At 39.2% G+C, this 6,967-nt stretch overlaps 1 protein-coding gene across 2 annotated transcripts in view; it reads right to left on the minus strand.

The window, feature by feature from the left end:
• Window positions 1-6,967, minus strand: part of syt7a (synaptotagmin VIIa) — a 100,762-nt gene that overhangs the window by 79,129 nt on the left and 14,666 nt on the right. The window lies entirely within an intron of this gene.

Genomic DNA, 6,967 nt, shown 5'->3' on the forward strand with positions numbered 1-6,967 from the left:
TGGAACCAAACATAAAAAAAATAACGCACTGGTGTTAACATGGGAAAGTGGCCTATATTCAGTCAGAAATAAGCTGTTAAGGTAAATATGATGATGTCATGCCTTTCAGAGCCTGGGTTTATAAAACAGCAGATATTTTTATCATATTTTCTTTTTCCTGGACATTCCATTCCGAGCGCTCCAGGGCATTCAGCCTGCCTCCTACTCACTTGTCCTCCTGACGTGAAATCACATGTCCGTGCTCCAGCTCACACTGAGCCCGCACATGTGAGGCAGGTTGTGCACATGTGAGGCAGGTTGCGCACACGTGGGGCAGGTTGTGCACACGTGGGGCAGGTTGTGCACGTTTGGGGCAGGTTGTGGGGTAAATCCGTAAATGCCAGAAAATGAATCCAAACACGACTAAAGTCCCTATTGTGACGAGGATCACGCAAGGATCATGGTCTTTCTGGCCACGTCGCTCATTCAGGCAGTGCCCAGCCGGGCACCAGACACTCGCTGTCGAGCACCCACCCCAGGCCTGGCTCCAGGATGGGGCCCCGGTAGCGCCATTCCAGGCGACGTAACTGGCCTCCTTGTAGCACTCGTCATAAGGGGCTTCTGAACCGCTCTTGGTCTGACCCGTCACCTGACCTGTTTGCCTTGGGAGACTCTACCAGGGGCATGAAGCCCCCGACAACATAGCTTCTGGGATCATTTGGGGGCTCAAATCCCTCCACCACGTTAAGGTTGCGGTTCAAGGAGGGGCCTGGGGTGTTTCCACTGTGCAAACTGATCTGTACCACCCGGTTCCCAGGGATCCAAAGTGGGCCGCAAGTGGTACTAGTCTCTAGAGGTTGCTATCTCCTGATGATTGGACAAGAGAGAACCTGGAGAGAACACATAGTCAGATAAGATAAGTTTCATAATAATGAAACTTATCACCAAAAACAGACTTGATCTTGGGATAATCTGTTGCATTTCCAGTGATGATAACTTTATTTGTTGAGTTGACAAACATAAAATGCTAGTGCTAGTGCAAAATATTACAGGTCGTAATTGGGTGACATCAGCTGTGATCCAGGAGCTGTATTCTCAATGTTGAAATTTTGCAAACTGTTTCCAACACAAAATCATGTTACTAGGAGAGGTATAGATGAATTACAGCCAATTTCTTGAGCAAGGTAAAATGCCAGCCACTCTGTGTACACCCTCATGGTTCCTATGCTAATCCTAATCCAACACATTTCCACTATTTTTGCTATTTCCACCAGCTTCCATCTGGGCTGGAGCGTCTGGGCTGGAGCTCAGGGGAGACAGACCTTGCAAACCATTGGCTATTGTTACATGAAGTTATGGAAGAGTGACTGGACCTAATCTAAAGAGAAATTATACCCATAGATAAGATGAGATACGATAAGATAATCCTTTATTGTCCCACATGGGGAAATTCCATTGATGCAACGCAGGTAGATACAGAGGTAGATACAGAAGAAAAGAGGAGAAATTCACAATGAAAATCCCGTGCCCTGCTGCTCACCGTTGGAACAGGGTAATAGGAGAGGAGGGAGGGAGGAGGAAGGAGGCAGGCCCCCACCAGCACACAGGCGGTGAGCTGGAGAGATGGAACTCATACAAAACAATCTGGCAGCTCGGACCTGCCAGAATCAGCACACAAAGTTATGCACACTACGCTAAATATCACAAACGCATGCAACTGAGGAACTGGCTGTACTAAGGAGACACTTGCTGGTTTCATTGTTTTAGCCTGTACGCTTGTCTTATCCACGGGTTTCAGAGTGATGGAAATCTAGCACAGTTGCTATAGCAATTAAAACTGGGGTAACTGTTTTTTTGTGTATTGGTTAATTCTGTGTTTTCCTCCTAAGAGTACATTGTAAAAGTGGCATGTTGTGACAAAATCAGACCACTTTCAACCATGAAGTAAGACCTGAGAGCAGCACTGTGATTGGCTACACTTGGGTGGTCCACCCCAGTTTCACCTCACTATCTGAAAAATATACTCTAAAGTCTGAAAATGAATGCAGGTGAGTGCAAAGAGAACTAGGGACAAGCAGCTAGATTTTAATACCTGAAGAGGCTAATTTGCCCTGTCAAAATAGCCACTACTTGCTTAAGGTGTATGGAAGTCTCCTCTAAAGCGTCAAAAATAGTCCAGTCCAGAAGTTAATATTGATTTATTTGGCCCACCTTAGTCACAATAACACCTGTTCACCTTATTCCTGAAGCACGTCTGAGCGCTGCCATAATAATTATGACATAATCCTTCTTTCGGTTGTATTAGTTAACATAAGGCTGTCGACCTTGAGAGAACATACAGTAAGTTCTACACAGACTAAAACGCCATTTTCGGACCGCCCAGGGAATGTATCTTGGTGGTAAGTTAATTTACATGTCAGAAAAAAGCTTGACAAACATTGACACAACCAAGATTACAACAGCAAATTTAGAACATTAGGAAAATAATAAATAAAATCTGCCATGGAATTTAAAAAAAAAAACAAGCTTTCATTGAATTGGAATTTTTACAAGAGATTTTGTTTTTGCAATATTGATTATTGCGTTAGCCAATATTGCGATATTGATGTGTTGTGATATTGTACAGTCCTTGTGCAGTCACATACCATGGATGCAATGTCACCATTCACAGACACCATTTATACCTATAGCCAAAAGGGCAAACTTCATTATCTATCTAACGAGCACAACCAGATTAGCATATTCTCCTAGTGATGGTCAGAACAGACCCAGGCACCGTCGCAAGTCCACTGTTCGTGCAGCGTCTATGTTCTGGATACAGAGAATAAAAAACTATACATTAACGCATAACATTTCCCTGAGCGCATTTGATCATTAGAAGGTCAGATTCACTGTTACAGCAAGAATAGTGACGTCCATTATCTGTATCATATCAATAACCAGCTCATTATTTCCTAAAACAATAAAAACAACGAGGGGTCATTTCAACAGCGGGGGCTTTCTGAGGTCAGATGTTCTGGGACTGTTTTAAATGACTGTTTACAGCTGATAAGTGCTTTGAAACCATCCATATATCCACTATTACTTCTCATCTGTGTAAAATTGCAGTGTGGAAACCTTAATTATGCTTCGGAATAGTAATGATGTCTGCCAACAGGTAATTTGCCAGGAATTCTTTGACAGCCTTAGACTGAGATTGTGTGGCCACTGGAGGTTTAACAGAGGATTACTGACACTGAACAGACATGCACTACTACTACTACTACTACTACTACTACTACTACTACTACTACTACTACTACTACTACTACTACTACTACTACTACTAATAATAATAATAATAATAATGATGACAATAATAATAATAATAAATATAGCCGCAAGCGGCAATGATCGGCCCTCGCCACGCCGCCGCCGCCACGCCGCAAGAGGAGGGGGCGCTAACGCGCCCCAATTGTCGTTTTAGTACGCCTACTGCTGAATCTGTGACGCTGTCACATCTTCTCCCCTTTGGTTTACCATCAAAAAGCAATTTTATTTAGAATTCTTGGCAAAATGTGTGGCTTTGCCGCACAGAGACCGTGACTCTTTGAATAAAAATGTGGGTAACTTTTGATGGTCCACCACTGAAGATGAGTCTCACCAGATTTCAGGTTAATAGGGCTAACGCCCTGGGAGGAGTTTGTGAAAGTATAAATTGTAAACATGTTCTGGTGATTTCCCCATTGGACTAACATGGGAGGTTTTGGTCATCGCTACGGCAAAGCAATAACAATTATGACATGGGTCTCATTGACTTTTTTGATGGGGATGCTAAAATTGAGTTTTGTGTCAAATTTCATATAATTTCGCAAAACTAAACATTTAACCTCCATATAAAATCTGTAGGGGGCGCTGTGGCGCCAAATGAATTTATTTCACTTCAAGTAGGTTTAGGGCAAAGAGTTTAACAACTGATTCTAATTTGACGCAATTCGGACTTTATCTGCGCAAACGGCAGAAATGTTAAATTTGGGAGATTTCTGAAATTCTAGCTACTGTTTGCGGCTTCGCCGCACAGAGACTGTGACAGGGATCAATTTCAACTTTTTAGGGCCAACGCCCTGGGAGGAGTTCGTAAAAGTACGACGTTTGGAAAAACTCCCGAGTCCTGCTTAGCCATTTTTGAAGCAATATGGCCGACATTTGGTTGGGCGGACGGCGTTGCCGTAATAATATTTTTTACTTCTCATGTCACCATCTACCTCTGCGCCAAATTTCATGATTTTACGATCAGATTTTTTTTGGGCGAGCGGAAGTGGCGAGCGCTTTGCGCTCGATTTCGTGCGCACTATGTGCGCACTTTCGCAGCCGTGCTTTGCACGGCCTTACAGGACTAATAGGCCTCTCGCCAGCTTGTGGCGCTCGGGCCTAATAACTAGAAAATTTGCAACGGCTGAAGCCATTGCTAGAGAGTCTGCGTCTCTCCCTCCCTATAAATGTGTATAAATGTGGTAAAATGGTGTAATCTGTCATTATTCTGTTTCACTTTGTGTCCCAGATACTTCTCCAAAGAATGTGATACAAGAGGGAAAGATATGCTGAACAGTATGTTAAGTCCAGGAGCTGCGAGTGTTGTTTGCGTGTCAAAAAGCAGAAAATAAAACACATTTGGTGAAAACATGTTTGTGTCTGTTTCGAAAAATTGTAAAGGCAAAAGTAATGCACGTCCTCTGGACAAGTGCCGCTTAGAATTATTATTCTTTAGACTTTATTTTTTAGTCTTTATTCTTTAGACTTTATTCTTGTAGTCTCACTCCATTTTTGCAGTTCCTCCTCTTTATTTTCCTGCCTCTGGACAGGCGAAGAATAAAGTCTCTTTAATTATAATCACGAATAAACGTGATTATTTTGCATAATCACGTTCAGTATACAATTATATAATTAGAGTATATATATTGCATCGATGTATATAAAACACAAGATAGTCTTACCTGTTGTTGACAGAGATCCCAAACTACTCAAGAATAAAGCCTAAAGAATAAAGTCTACCTCTCTCTCTCTCTCTCTCCCTCCCTCCCTCTCCCTCTCTCCCTCTCTCTCTCTCCCCCCCCCCCCCCTCTCTCTCTCTCTCTCTCTCCCTCCCTCCCTCTCCCTCTCTCCCTCTCTCTCTCTCCCCCCCTCTCTCTCTCTCTCTCTCTCCCTCTCTCCCTCTCTCTCTCTCCCCCCCTCTCTCTCTCTCTCTCTCTCTCTCTCTCTCTCTCTCTCTCTCTCTCTCTCTTGCTGGACTGGCTCCGTCACAAAATTCTAAAGAATAAAGCCTAAAGAATAAAGTCTAAAGAATTCCGCAGACACTCACCCAAATTCATTTAAATGGGGAAAACTAATACTTTTGAAAATTCGACAATTCTGTAAAAAGTACAAGTTTTTCAAATGTCAAAAGTAATAGCACACATACTACTGCGAAAGCGATCGTAATGAGGTAAAACATGTTGAAATCGGTTGAAGCATTAAGGAGTTGAATCTGGCTAAATGGAAAATCATGGAAAATATAATAATAAAACTAGATTTTGCAATGGCTGAAGCCATTGCTTGAGTGTCTGCATGTGTGTAAGTACAAATTTGTTGAATTGTGAAGTTGTTTGAAGTTGTATAATTGTGTAAAATTGCCGAATTTGTGTAAAAGTACTTTTTTGTGTAAAAGTTTTTTTTGTCTAAAAGTGCTTTTTGTGTAAAAGTACTATTTTGTGTAAAAGTACTTTTTGTGTAAAAGTTTTTTGTGTAAAAGTATTTTTTTTGTGTAAAAGTACTTTTTGTGTTAAAGTACTTTTTGTGTAAAAGTACTTTTTTGTGTAAAAGTATTTTTGTGTAAAAGTACTTTTTGTGTAAAAGTATTTTTTGTGTAAAAGTATTTTTTGTGTAAAAGTACTTTTTTGTGTAAAAGTATTTTTAGTGCAAAAGTACTTTTTGTGTAAAAGTATTGTTTTGTGTTAAAGTACTTTTTTGTGTAAAAGTATTTTTTGTGTAAAAGTACTTTATTTGTAAAAGTACTTTTTGTGTTTAAAGTGTTTTTTGTGTAAAAGTACTTTTTTGTAAAAGTACTATTTTGTGTAAAAGTACTTTTTTGTAAAAGTACTTTTTTGTGTAAAAGTACTTTTTGTGTAAAAGCATTTTTTGTGTAAAAGTATTTTTTGTGTAAAAGTACTGCATGTGTGTAAGAGTACTACATGTGTGTAAGAGTACTAGGTGTGTAAGTATTAATTTGTTGAAGTGTGAAATGGTGTCAAGTAGTTTAATTGTGTCAAATTGCTGAATTTGTGGAAAAAGTACTTTTTGTGTAAAAGTATTTTTTGTGTTAAAGTACTTTTTTGTGTAAAAGTATTTTTTGTGTAAAAGTACTTTATTTGTTAAAGTACTTTTTGTGTTTAAAGTGTTTTTTGTGTAAAAGTACTTTTTTTTGTAAAAGTACTATTTTGTGTAAAAGTACTTTTTTTGTAAAACTACTTTTTTGTGTAAAAGTACTTTTTGTGTAAAAGTACTTTTTGTGTAAAAGTATTTTTTGTGTAAAAGTATTTTTTGTGTAAAAGTACTTTTTTGTGTAAAAGTACTGCATGTGTGTAAGAGTACTACATGTGTGTAAGAGTACTAGGTGTGTAAGTATTAATTTGTTTAAGTGTGAAATGGTGTCAAGTAGTTTAATTGTGTCAAATTGCTGAATTTGTGAAAAAAGTACTTTTTTGTGTAAAAGTACTGCATGTGTGTAAGAGTACTACATGTGTGTAAGAGTACTATGTGTGTAAATATTAATTTGTTGAAGTGTGAAGTGGTTTAAAGTAGTTTAATTGTGTAAAATTGCTGAATTTGTGTAAAAAGTACTTTTGTGTTTAAAAGTACTGCATGTGTGTAAAAGTACTGCATATTTGTAAAAGTACTATGTGTGTAAGTACCAATTTGTTGAATTCTGAATGTGTTGAAAGTGTTTGGAAGTGTGAAAGGGTTAAAATTTGTT

Source organism: Eucyclogobius newberryi, unplaced genomic scaffold, assembly GCF_026437365.1.
Source record: "Eucyclogobius newberryi isolate DKJ021-1_F unplaced genomic scaffold, fEucNew1.0.hap1 SCAF_7, whole genome shotgun sequence".
NCBI lineage: Eukaryota > Metazoa > Chordata > Actinopteri > Gobiiformes > Gobiidae > Eucyclogobius > Eucyclogobius newberryi.